The sequence below is a fragment of the Etheostoma cragini genome, chromosome 13 (genome assembly GCF_013103735.1).
Source record: "Etheostoma cragini isolate CJK2018 chromosome 13, CSU_Ecrag_1.0, whole genome shotgun sequence".
Lineage (NCBI taxonomy): Eukaryota > Metazoa > Chordata > Actinopteri > Perciformes > Percidae > Etheostoma > Etheostoma cragini.
The window spans coordinates 15,669,740-15,682,331 of NC_048419.1; the positions used below are offsets into that span (position 1 = coordinate 15,669,740).

The 12,592-nt window shown below is 40.7% G+C and overlaps 1 protein-coding gene and 1 long non-coding RNA gene across 3 annotated transcripts in view; one reads left to right on the forward strand and one right to left on the reverse strand.

Moving 5' to 3' along the window:
• caln2 (calneuron 2) overlaps positions 1-4,141 on the reverse strand; it is a 25,332-nt gene extending 21,191 nt beyond the window's left edge. For both annotated transcript variants that reach the window (XR_004659121.1, XM_034890443.1), the window contains exon 1: positions 3,330-4,141. The gene's annotated coding sequence lies outside the window, so the exon portion shown is untranslated. The remainder of the gene's footprint in view (positions 1-3,329) is intronic.
• The window catches only part of LOC117955752, a 14,946-nt gene extending 2,354 nt beyond the window's left edge, over positions 1-12,592 (forward strand). Inside the window, exons 2-3 of the long non-coding RNA XR_004659124.1 lie at positions 5,604-5,608; positions 12,532-12,592. This is a non-coding gene — a long non-coding RNA (uncharacterized LOC117955752). The remainder of the gene's footprint in view (positions 1-5,603; positions 5,609-12,531) is intronic.

Below are 12,592 nucleotides of genomic sequence, written 5' to 3' on the forward strand. Positions count from 1 at the left end.
GGTGCTAGGCCCCAGGAAAAGCCACAGTGCCGCTGCAAAATAGCCTCGGGAAGGAACTTGTTTAGGTGGAGCATGTGTACGTTCAAAAGTTGTTTTAGTCGTGCAACAGAAAACTCAGATTGGACCAATAGTCTAGCTAGCTGTCTGGATTTACCCTGCAGAGATCTGAGAAAAGGTTTACCATAGTTCTACTTAACCAACCAGAGTTTAAAGTGCCTACCCAAAGAAAGCCCAAGGCACCGGATATTCGGCTGAAATGAGTAAAATACGGCTGAATTTCAGTGGGCAACAAAACATCCCGGAAGTGCAACGTCGAGGATATAGACTAAACCTCTCTGTAGCATCAGGTTTGTTTTACAACACAAAACGACCAAAGAACCCCTTTTCTTCAGTTTTCCACAAAGGCAGATAAAACAGACATGTTAAAGTGATGGACAGTAACGTTTGACAGGAAGCAACAGGTTCCAATATGAGAAAGGTAGAGACAAATTAGCCTCCGCATCATATTTCGCTTGACAATAATATTTGGGAATATTTGTATTCTGCTTTTTAAATATATGTATATTGTAAGCATGCTCCCATGCATACAAATAAAGAGGTGTATTTGTAAATGTATTTCTGCGACAACAACAAAATTGAATACATTTCAATGTTTAAATTCTTATGGGTGCATTAGTGCATACATGTCTGTAAGGCAGATATTGTGAACACGCATGAGCTGTACATTGTTATTTTTATGACAAGTTTTATGAAGTTTGTCAATATGTATTAGTGATCTGTGGTGCTTATACAAGTGATGATATTCATGGAAATGAAGGAATAATAACAAGATTAAAAAAGAGTCACAAGAGTAACAACATTTAATGGCTGTTAAATAAGAAACAGCCGGCTGAAATTCCCAACTCCTCAAATTAAACAGGACCCAACATTTATTTAAACAGTGGAAAAATTAATTAGACATATGATATGAAATGAGTATGAGAATGTAGTTTAACAGTCCATCTGCTGTCAGAGTTGTTCCACTGACAGAAACGTCCACTCACTCGTGGCAAAAACCAGCAGAGACGCACACACATACATTAAACCCAGTCACCTCTCTCTTTTTTTACCGCTTCTCTCACTCACTACCTGTTTTTCCCCATATATTTTGGGATTGAGGTTTTTCTACATGTGAACACACACTGTTGTCACAAAGAGCTGACAAGAACCAGCTTAAGCAGAAAACCTCCATCTGATGAGCCTCATCGCCTGGCTGAGAGCAGTAAGAGGGGCTTTCAGAAAAACAGACTGACAGGTGAGAAAGATAGAGGGATGATGGGGTGCAAAAAGGATGAAAGGAGCAAATGAAAGCAGTCTGGCTAACAGTGTTTGAACTGTGGGGTCACCCGCACTCTAGGGAGCCGAGTTTCAAGTCTGCAGAGTAGTGATCAGAGCAGATCTGAGCTCAGACTGGAGGGAAGAGGCTCAAATGAAGTGAAAAGGAGCAAACTAAGATCAAAAGCTGGGAATAGGGAGAATGGAAACTCATGTTTTTTCCTCACCCCCCTCTCTCCCAACGGAGAGGAATGCATTAGCAGCAAGGCAGAAAAGATTTGAGAGGTCCCAGCAGTATTTTTCCCCAACAGGGAACACTGCGCTTCTATCACAAGCAGGCATCCAAGACAAGACAACATGACAGCCTTATTCATTAGATCAAAGGAAACAGGTTGTTACTTATGTGGCAACCACAGACAAACCATCCAAACAGTGTGATTTAACTTCATCTAAGGACTGTAATGTGTATGAAATGTGTTAGCCGACCAGGAAGACTTCAAGATAAATCCGCAAATTAATTTTCACTTCAAGCCACTAAAACTGCAGTTAGCTCTCCATGTCTTCTCCAATCTGGAGATAAGACTAGCCTGGGCTTGACAAAAATAATGAGAGACCACAGTTGATCCATTGAAGCATAAACTGCAACTCTGTGATTTGTCAAACAGACCACAAAGCAAAAAAAGAGACAGCCGATACAACTTACACTTCAAAGAAGGACATGCAACAGGCGACCCACAATAAAATGGCTTCTTATTAGGTTTGCAGCTAAATCAATAAGGCAAACAATTAATGGAAATAAAAAAACTAGCTGTGTTCAACGTCACATTGTCACTGTCCTCCTAAAGTCACCTTGGGCAAAGACAGACAGCCTGATATCTGCTGTCTCTCCTTTACCCATCAGGCAGTACTCTAAAAACATTTCCTCAACAGAGGCGCTGGATGGGCTGGCCATCTTGTCGCCTACAGCCGCCTCTCACGGAGGTCAAGCCGGGTCATGAAACACGTTCTGTCTGACACCCCCACCAGCTGCTGCGCCAAGTGAATGTCTCTGGTGCTTCATTTCAAGCCTCGGCAGAGGAGATGTGGACGTGTGCGCCCTTGATCTTCTGTCCAGTGGTGTGAACCGAGGCTTGGAGGATGTTACCGTAAAATAGTCCCACCGACCAGAACAGAGTTGGACACCCGCGATGGTCTGCCACAATGTGCGCATGCAGCAAAGGGAGCGCAGCTGGACTCAAACTGCCTGATGCTCAAATCCGCATGTCACCCTTATAAAATGAGAATCGGGTGTCTCAGAATTTAAAAAAAAAACTTTAAAAATAAAAACACTTATGCGCGCTACCCTCTCAGATGCCCGCACTCACACGGAACATTATCACGCACGTCCCACCGGGGATATCAGATGATGAATGTTAGGAATGTGACATATTTGGCCATTTGCCTTTATGACTGGGGAGTTTTAGAGCATCTGGCAATGAGAATACACATTGGGCTTCAGACTGCAGCCAGTCCCCATTTATCAGGAGAGCAGTTGATAAGCCACAAAGCATGATGTGTAGTGATGGAGTGATTCACGTCCTACTGCATGTTTAGACAATTATACCGTAATCACACTTATAACGCGTGTATGATGGATCTATAATCACCTAATCACACCCATCAAACCCACACGGCGCGCATTGACGCGCGCGACGCACGCAAACAGCTGGAAAGACAGGAGCAGTTGAAATAGTCGGAAGGCAGACCCACATAGCCTACATAATGTCACTGTCAGCCATTAAAACAGCACAGCTCACACAGACTGTCAACATATACATAGAGGTCTATTTACACACGCTCGCGCACAAGCACGCTCCGCACATTTACACTGATTACAACAGGTGCAGTCGCCTGCGCGTTTCTGCGGCCATCAGAGGAAGCACCGCATGGGCGGTCGGTCGCGGTAATCCCCTAAATCACCTTTAACACACCAACCCAGAGGTGGTACAGTAATTAGCCGTCGGGGTGTAGCCTACCTGCCTGTGAAAAGACTGGTCCCCCGGTGTGAGATTCACCCCGCTAGGTTAGAACACCGTTGGCGGAGATGCTGAGGGTCTTTTGAATTGCCAAGATGTGTTTAGTCTGTTTGCATCTGCCCTGTGCTCTTGAGGAGTCCGTCCGACAGCCAAAGATGGACTCATTCAGTCTGTGTGGGACCTGCCTCGGGGATTCACCAACGTGTCATGTGCTGCACACTTTTTAGATACTTGTTTAAAAAAATATATCAACTGGTTAGATGATGAGGGGGAGGATGAGGATGATGGTCGTGGTGGTGTTGCAAGATTTGGTCCGTTTTAGCTGAAGCCAAGACCCACATGAATGGCCTCCCATCCGTTTTTCTACATCTCACTTCTCATCGCCATATCTTGAGATTTGGGGATAAAGCTGGTAGGAGTGCCAAATCTTCGTCCTATCAGCTCGCCCAGACGGACGCCACCCAGCCGCCCACGGGTCTGGGTCTAACAACCGGAGGTGGTGCTGCTGCTGTTGCCGGTCGCCAATAAAATAATAAATCAGGATTTAAAATGCAATCTACTCCCTGTGAAAGCTTTGAGGGCAGATCGGTAAAACAGCGGACGGATGGGAAGGGATCTCCGAACGCTCCTGGTGCATTAATCTCGGCTACTCCAAGTGACAGATTTAACCTATTTTTCGGTCCAGTCCGTAAGGGAGGGGCCACGTGGGGGCCACGGCAGCAGAGGTGCGACTGTGTATAGGTGAGCGGGGAATAGACGACGCCGTGGCGCTCAATGGGAGCTACACTGTTTGCAGGTGTGTGTGCGTGTGTAAGAGTGAGAGCAAGAGTCAGAGAGAGAGAGAGAGAGAGAGAGAGAGAGAGAGAGAGAGAGAGAGAGAGAGAGAGAGAGAGAGTGGTGTGTGAGGTCCGAGTAATTAAGGTTTCAACAGATCAGTGGAGCTACATCTCCCCTGGGTAGCTGTGCGCCTGTTTCCATTTAGCCATTCTTCACAGCTTTAAGAGCCATTGATGACCACTTATGGTGCTTAGGAAATGACATCAGCCGCAGTATTTAAATGATGCAGTATGTGTATCTAAAGCCCCCTCCTCCCTACCACCCATCTTATATCTTCATCTTCTTCTTTGTGGGCCAGGCATCAAGATTCAAGGCACCTTCATGAACCCCAACCTCCTTTTCCTTTTTACAACTGTCATTAGACCTCTCCCCTCCTGTCATCTTCTGGTCATGCTGTTTTTTTCGATCTCTGCCTCTGATTAGAATACCCCAGCACTATGCCATTAACTTCTACTAGTGCCTACTAATTATGTAATAGCCTGTGTGACGCCTGTTTTTCCCCCAGCAGTGGGACCATGGCAGCTCAATTGCAGATCTTGAGATTGAAACTGAAATGTTATGAAGCATCTTATTTTACCAGCCAATCTATCTCCCTCCCGCTGATTGCAATCGGTAAATACAGTAAGTGTGATGTGCCTCAAGACTGCAGTTTGTCATGGGAGTTGAGGCTTCTGTGAAGATAACACAGTCACCCTGGAGCTCTAACAGCGCTGTGGGTAGCTAATGAAGGTTCATGGGAAGACTTGGCCAATCAGAGATGCAAAGTCATTAAATTCTCATGGAAATCATGCTAAGGAGGTTGAAGTTCTCTGTGCTGTATCTGTGGTGCTGATTTCTTGGCGCTGTCCTAGGTGCTGAAAGGTTTTCTCCAGCAGAGGCAAGACAAATGAAAGTGAAGTAATGTGCCTCATGTCGGCGTCAACCTGACATGAGACAACTTAAACTGCATGACTGCAACTTATGTGATTTTTTGCCAGATTTGAGTCAAAGCCAACAGGATTCTCTTGAGACAGAATAAAGAGCATATTTCCTTTCAATGCATAACCACTGCCTATATAATAAATCCATACATTTAATTTCAAAGATATAGACCTTTAGATGTCACTGTTGATTGATGAACCCTTGTATCATAACAATTTTATAATACTCCACCTACAAAAATAACATTTTATGACCACTTTATGACTTTTTGGAGGGACACTACATGCAAAAATATAGATTTTTTCATGCACTGTTCAATTTAAAGATTTTGGGCTATTTTGCTTCCATTTTGTCTTTTAGAGTAGTGGAAATAACATCTAAAATACATGTTTAGCTGTTTAAGTTACACCTGTAGATTTCTCTTAAATTCAGTCAAAGAGCTTGAGGTCAAGCTCATTGTTTAAATTATCTTAAAGTGTAAAAAGTAATCTTTATTTCCCTGTTTTGTACTTATAGCCAAGGTTTTATCCATTGAATGATTACTTATCTTCAAAACCGATCCAAGAGCTAGACCTTTGCTTAATGGTGTAATGTGCTTTTAAAATGTATTGTTCATACTATATTTTATATAATTTTAGAAACTCAAACATGTTTATGCATTTAAACTGGGTATTTTAAGTCAGGTCTCTAAAGAAAGAACCCAAAACAGCGTCAGTGATCTTTGTCATAGTTTTAAGTATCTTAATTCTACTGGAGGGATGGATACCATTCTTTCCAAATATACTGCTCATTTGGTGTTTTGATCATGGTGATTAAAAGGTTGTCTAACATTTTGCTCCAAAATCTTTCCCATTTTCAGCTCATCAAACCATTCATTGAGTCCTCTATCATTTTTCCTTTGAAGCAACTACAAGGAGTTTTAACTGATAGTCTGAATTTAATACAGATGCTTCTATATGACCTACATAAGCCTGTCCCTGGGTCTGATTCACTGATTTATAGCATGCAGACCGGCTGAGCCAATTTTTACACATTCATAGGCAGTTTTCGCAGTGAGTATTAGTTATTATAGTTAACAAACTATCTGACGCGTCAGGTTATCCACTACTGGGTCCCATCCAGGTCTTTGATCGCTAATGGTCGCCACATAAAGGGAGTCCATCCGTTGTCCTACCTGGGCACAGCTCTGTGGCAGACAACTGTCCAGGTGATAATTCAAACCTCATGGTGAGTTAAGAACCATTTTTTAGGTATTGAGAAATCCAATTTACTGCTTTTTGTCGGTGGAGGATGAGTTTTTCACTGTTCATTATGCTGCAAAGATGGAACATTTTCAATTCATTCACAAGAAAATCAAATCACTCTGTCACATACTAATAAAGTGTCAGCAGCTCCTCTTTGTGTTGTCATCAATACAAACCGCTCCACTGAGTCAAAGAACTTGACTTATTTTCAGCTCTGTTGCACTTCCCTGCTGACTGACTGATAATACACTTCACCCTGAGTATAACATGGATTTCACATTCACAGATGGATCTTGCTAAGTTACCTGAGCGAATTGACAATTGCCAAAACCTCTGGTTTCACAAATATAAAGAGAGGAGACATGAGAGGAAGGCTAAACCATCAAAAAAGAGCTACAAAGACACGCTAACATGGACTCTAACCTCACAGAAAATCAATAAAGGGAGTCATGTCAGCAATCAAATGTGGTTGCCCTATTTCTTCCAGTAATGTTTGCTCTGTCAGACCTTTTATTGCTACTAACAGACATATACTTATATCCTGCTTTCCCGAGCTTTAGTCACTACATAAATGCGACCATGACTAAAACATAGAGTAAAGTGCCAGGCTTAACACTCAAATTATTTACAAAACTTAGATTGTTGGCAATGGAAAGTGCCAAGAACAATAAGGGAATACATGCAGTAAAAAGTTTTAATAGCGCTGAATTAGAATTTTAGAGCATTTGGGATGGACTTAAATCAAGTCAAATATACTCAATAAATAAGTAAAATACCAGTATTGAAGCTAGTGTAGGCAGTTGCTTTGTGCATCATTGGGTAATTCAGCATATTGTAATTCGAGTGGATTGAAAGAAAACTAGACTTCGGCAATTCTCTTTGTTTTCAGGCTTTAGAAAATGTAGCCTGCGACATGAAACTTTGGCCAATCACAGGTCAATTCAGAGAGGGGACATTCCTATTGGCTGTTCTACAAATGCAAATGTCCCTTTAGAAAGTAAATGCCTGATTCAATGAAAGAAAATCCTGCAGGAGGATAATCTATTAGTAACATTGCTTTGCCAATAATGACATATGTGAAAGTAAGCTAACTTACTGGATATCACAGTATGTCGCGTCATATGGTTTTACAGGCGCACAAGTTTGCAAAGAAAACAACAAAGTAATTATCATAGAATTACCGCAAGGAGAAGACAGTCGGACAGGAAAGGCACCTCCTTTGTTCCACAGCGGGTAAACAGCATCTCCATGCAGACACAGACAGTGCAATTCAATCCATACCCAAAGCATTGGACATGTTTGTGTTTGTATGTGGGTTATGTTGCAACTGATGTGTTTTGGTAATTTATTTATTTTAATAACACAGTGGCACTTTTCTTTTAGATAAGCAATACAGCCTTATTCTTTTAGTTGTTTTGCAATGCAATTTCAAATGAAAAAATCTACCATTTATATTAAGAACAGGCATGTCATACTGTAGGTTACTGTTGTTTAAAAAAAAGTCTAGTGCTTGTTGAGCGTATGCTTCACTTTATGTTGATGAACTTATTATAATGTGGCCATTGTTATATAAAATTGTAAAAGCTGAATTTTTTGCTTGCACTTAGAAAACCTATTCTTTTGATAAAGATCTGACAATGAAGATGTGTTTAGTACCATATTTTTGAAGCCAGAAGTGTGTAGGCAAACAGGACAGAGAGGGGATGCAGCAGGAGCAGGGCTATATTCTCAAATTCTGGCGTTTGTTTTGCTTTTACAAGAAAACTCCCTACCCCAACTTTAAATGGTCCACATTAAAAAAAGACAACTAGGCAGTAGCAAAAAAGGAATGGGCCAGAGTGAATTTATAGTTGAAAGAGTCTCTGTTGAGGTCACACTACAGCTATCTTCTGAACAAGAAACATTAGCATTTCAAAGTTCATGGCTATGGCAATTACTTTCCTCCACGAAAGTGACAGGTGACAATAATCTCATTATGATAAATCTCCAGCTGGGGACAACGGGAAAGAAACTGTGTAAAGCTGCAAGCACGGTCCTCTTATGTATGTAAAAGTGTGGTGCATCAAATACTTCTTATATAATCTGTACTTTGCAAAGTTGTAACTGCCTTGATCTTGTTTTCTGCTCCCTCAAGTGGGAACCTGGCAGCCACAGGAACATGAGAAGCAGATTACAGTTTCAGATCACAACGCTGCTGTATAATACATTCAATTTCTTCAAATCTAACCTCATTTTTATTAGCATTTAAACATTGTTATTATCCATTCCGATCCACATCCCGTCCATGCTTATTCCAAGTCCTGTAGCAATGGGGACCTTCCATGGGGAATAAACAGAATCCTGTCAGCCCGAGTTTGGCACCGCAAGCAACATTGAAAATTTATTTTGAAACCCCTAAGGAGTTTGATTTACATTTGCCTATACCCAGGATTGGTAACAGGAGGAGATACTAACAATTAACAGATTCGTGTGATATGGCTCATTTGCCTGTATACATGAATAAGTAGGCTAAATGACTGGCAAATGAAGCGAAATCAAATGATGAAACAGGTTAATGCTGGAACTGGACCTGTGACATGAATATATAACTCAATCGCAACAATAAAGTTGAATGATCATCCAGTCAAACAATAAGCTTTCCCATCATGGGCACTTCTAAAAATTTCTGTCTCTGTTCCTCATATACAAACCCACAAATGAATACATGTCCTGCAACAATAACCTCAAAGCTTAGGGTCAAACGTAATGTTCCCCAGGCTGGTTACATCTGCAACACCACATAAATAATGCACTGATAGGATTTACCATCCAGATCTTTGCAGAAAATAGTGTGTGGAGACACATCTGCCCACATATGTGACATTGATGCATTTAACAAAGTGGTGAACACTATGAGACATCATTAAGATGACTGACGTATAGGTTGTAGAAAAATTTGGGATGACTAGAAAAATAAAATGCTTTTTTGGATTGTTTTGCTTGGAGCACTAGGGCCAAGGCCAGGGGCATCCTGTCCATAGTTCAGTAGTTAAGTGCACCGACATTACATATTAAAAAGATGCACATATTTCGCTGTACATGCTACGGTCCTTAAAAGAGAATTCTGGTCAATTTCAAAATGTACTGTAGCTCTGTTTGTAAATTTGAAGTGCTGTCAGTAGAGAGAAAAATGAAAACAAGCAGTGAGTTATCCTCCTGCTAGATTTTGCACCCAACAGGCTCAAACAGGGCACGTTTTAAACTTGTTTTTTAGCCTATAAACATGCTCGAAATGTCATTCCAAGTGCCAAGCCATGTGCAGTGACTCCTTCCGAGGGAACACAGTGAATTTGATTGCAGTTGTTCTGACAGAAAGGCATAAAAGTTGTGTTAATTCAGCCAGTGCACAGACCTCTGATTATTTCCTGTTCTCAGGTGAAGTCCAAACTAATCAAAACACGACTTTCTGTCACATCTTTTTAGGTACACCAGAGCAAGAGCAAGATAGTCAAAAGGTTGTACAAACAGTGGCAAATGTTTTCAATGTTTAATAGATTTTTCAGGAAATACTATTGTACTTACAAGCAAAATTGAATAAATATATTAAAGCTATTCATGTTGAATGTTTCATCTGTGCATGTATCCTGCTGATAAATTAAAGTAACTAAATATGATCACAATACATTATTGAGGAGGAGAATCTTACTGGATACAACAATACAAGTGCCTACTCTATAAGGCAGGGCAGTTTTTAAAAGTATCACAGTAAGTCAAGACACATTTAGTCAGTCAGTCATGTCAGTTGTGTCCTCATTCCATATTATGTACAAAAAAAACATACACTCTTTTTGATAAATTTAGATATTTTGGCAGTACCATCACACCGCCATCCACCATTTCCAGCAGTAGTTCTTCTGTTTCCTTTGTAGATTAAATTATGCGGACATGCTGTCCATCAGCACCACACTCAAAATAGAGAAATTTTAGATTGCATGGTTGCATTAGTGTGCATATTTGATCCAACCATTTAGTCCGCACTTGAAATGTACATTATTTGCGCAAAGAAAACACTATCTGACTTAGCATATACAATGCAACTAGAACACAGAGAGTGCCTTTGAGAAAGTTGATGAAGCTTCACCTGCTCACTAGTTGTAAGCCGTCAGCTTAATAACTAAAGTAAAGTGTGTTTGACAGCCTGTAATGACATTAGCCATGGTAACTTTAACATAGATTGTTGCCCTTGCTGTCCACAGACTATGAAATTAGGAATTACAGCCAACTCCGGATTAGTGACAAGCAAAGTGAGAGGCTGGTAGAACTGCTAACGAGTTAGCGCTGTACTGCGAACACTCCAATGACCTGCATGTGCTCGCTGGAGACTGACATGATGGATGTATCAAAATGTAACACTGCTTCCATTTGAAGATTACTGGGTGACTCATCATTTCCCTTAAATAGATGGACAGGCACACGCACACGCACACACACACACACACACACACACACACACACACACAACATATCATCCTGCTAAGTGTCAGTCTGTGTCATTCCGTGTGGACATCACTGATCCACAGGTCTATACTTTATGTTCTTTGCAGATTTCATTTCGTCATTTGATAATCTAGTGATGTTTTGGTCATTTAAAAGCTTAATTTATCCCAGTCTCTCCCAGGATTCAATAGGAGCTGCCAAACCCTAGAAGAATTACATGTTTATTGGGGTTTCAGGTAAAGGTTTAGTGCAACATGATGTTATTTATCTAATTGCAATTTTAGAGGCTATATCAACCTAAGAAAAGGAAATGGGGGTGATGGAAAGCTTGTCATTTTTTGCATAAAAATCCACAACTGCAATGCACAAAAAAATCCAGCTTTAGGAATCTTCAGTGCAAAAATATCAAGAATCAGCCTTCAAAAATCCCATATCAGCGGAACCTTGGCAAACATACACACATACACACACCCACACACATAACATGAATAAATCACACACCTTGGTAGGTTTAAGCTGTTCTAGTCCTTTTTCTCTTCTGAGCCCGTCGGCTACCAGTCCATCATCTCTCCAGACACACAAATCCAGTTGCAGCAAAATTCTTCTTATCCCGTCTGGTTTTGAAATGGTGTGAGTTTGGATCAGCATGAATTTATATCTGAAAAGCACACACACATGTGGACAGAGTCTTAAAACTAATAAAAACATTCTACTGGACATATTTTGTGTGAGTTTCGCTAAATCTCTATGTATCTTTGTGTATAACTTCATGAAAAGATACAGTAATGGTGCACATCCAAACCTGCTTCAATTTAAGCCGTAAACAGGTAGACAAAAAATGGGAAAGGTAACTGAATCAATGAGATGAGAGAGAATTTAGAGTGCAGCACTGTAGCCCGTCTCTGTGTGAGCAGCATTATGAGCACGAAGGAGGTTACTTTAAAAACTCACGCTGGAGTTACTAATGTGCACCACACACAAAAAAGCAGACTCACTACCGTAAACACACAAAAATACACACACACTTATGAGTACACATGCATGCACGCACTCTCTCTCTCTCTCTCACACGCACACACACACACACACACACAGGTTTTATTAAAACATGACTTTCAATTCATGATATGCTAATATTGCCGGCATCACTGTTGATCTCTGAGAATATAAAATTAAAAGGATTAACAAGAGTTCACATGAGCTCAAAACTTCATGATTCACAAAGTAAACAAGCAATTCTGCAGTGCCTAATGAGTGGATTCTGAATCTGAAAAACACTGCCCAAAAGAACTGAAAAGATTTTACAGTACACACCTATATTTTTCCATATTCTTATTGATAACCTGAAGGCATTTTCATTTATTATTTTGACAGCAACTCAACCATTCTGCACAAAAACATTTTACTTTATTCAATTTGCAAATAAAAGTTATAAACGCAACACTTTTGTTTTTGCACCCATTTTTTATGAGCTGAACTCAAAGAACTACTAGACTTTCTCTATGTACACAAAAGGCTAATTTCTTTCAAACGTTGTTCACAAATCTGTCTAAATCTGTGTTAGTGAGCACTTCTCCTTTGCCAAGATAATCTATCCACCTCACAGGTGTGGCATATCAAGTGATGATTGTACAGCATGATTATTGCACAGGTGTGCCTTAGGCTGAACACAAGAAAAGGCCACTCTAAAATGTGCAGTTTTATCACACAACATAATGCCACAGTTTTTAGGGAGCGTGTAATTGGCATGCTGACTGCAGGAATGTCCACCAGAGCTGTTGCCCG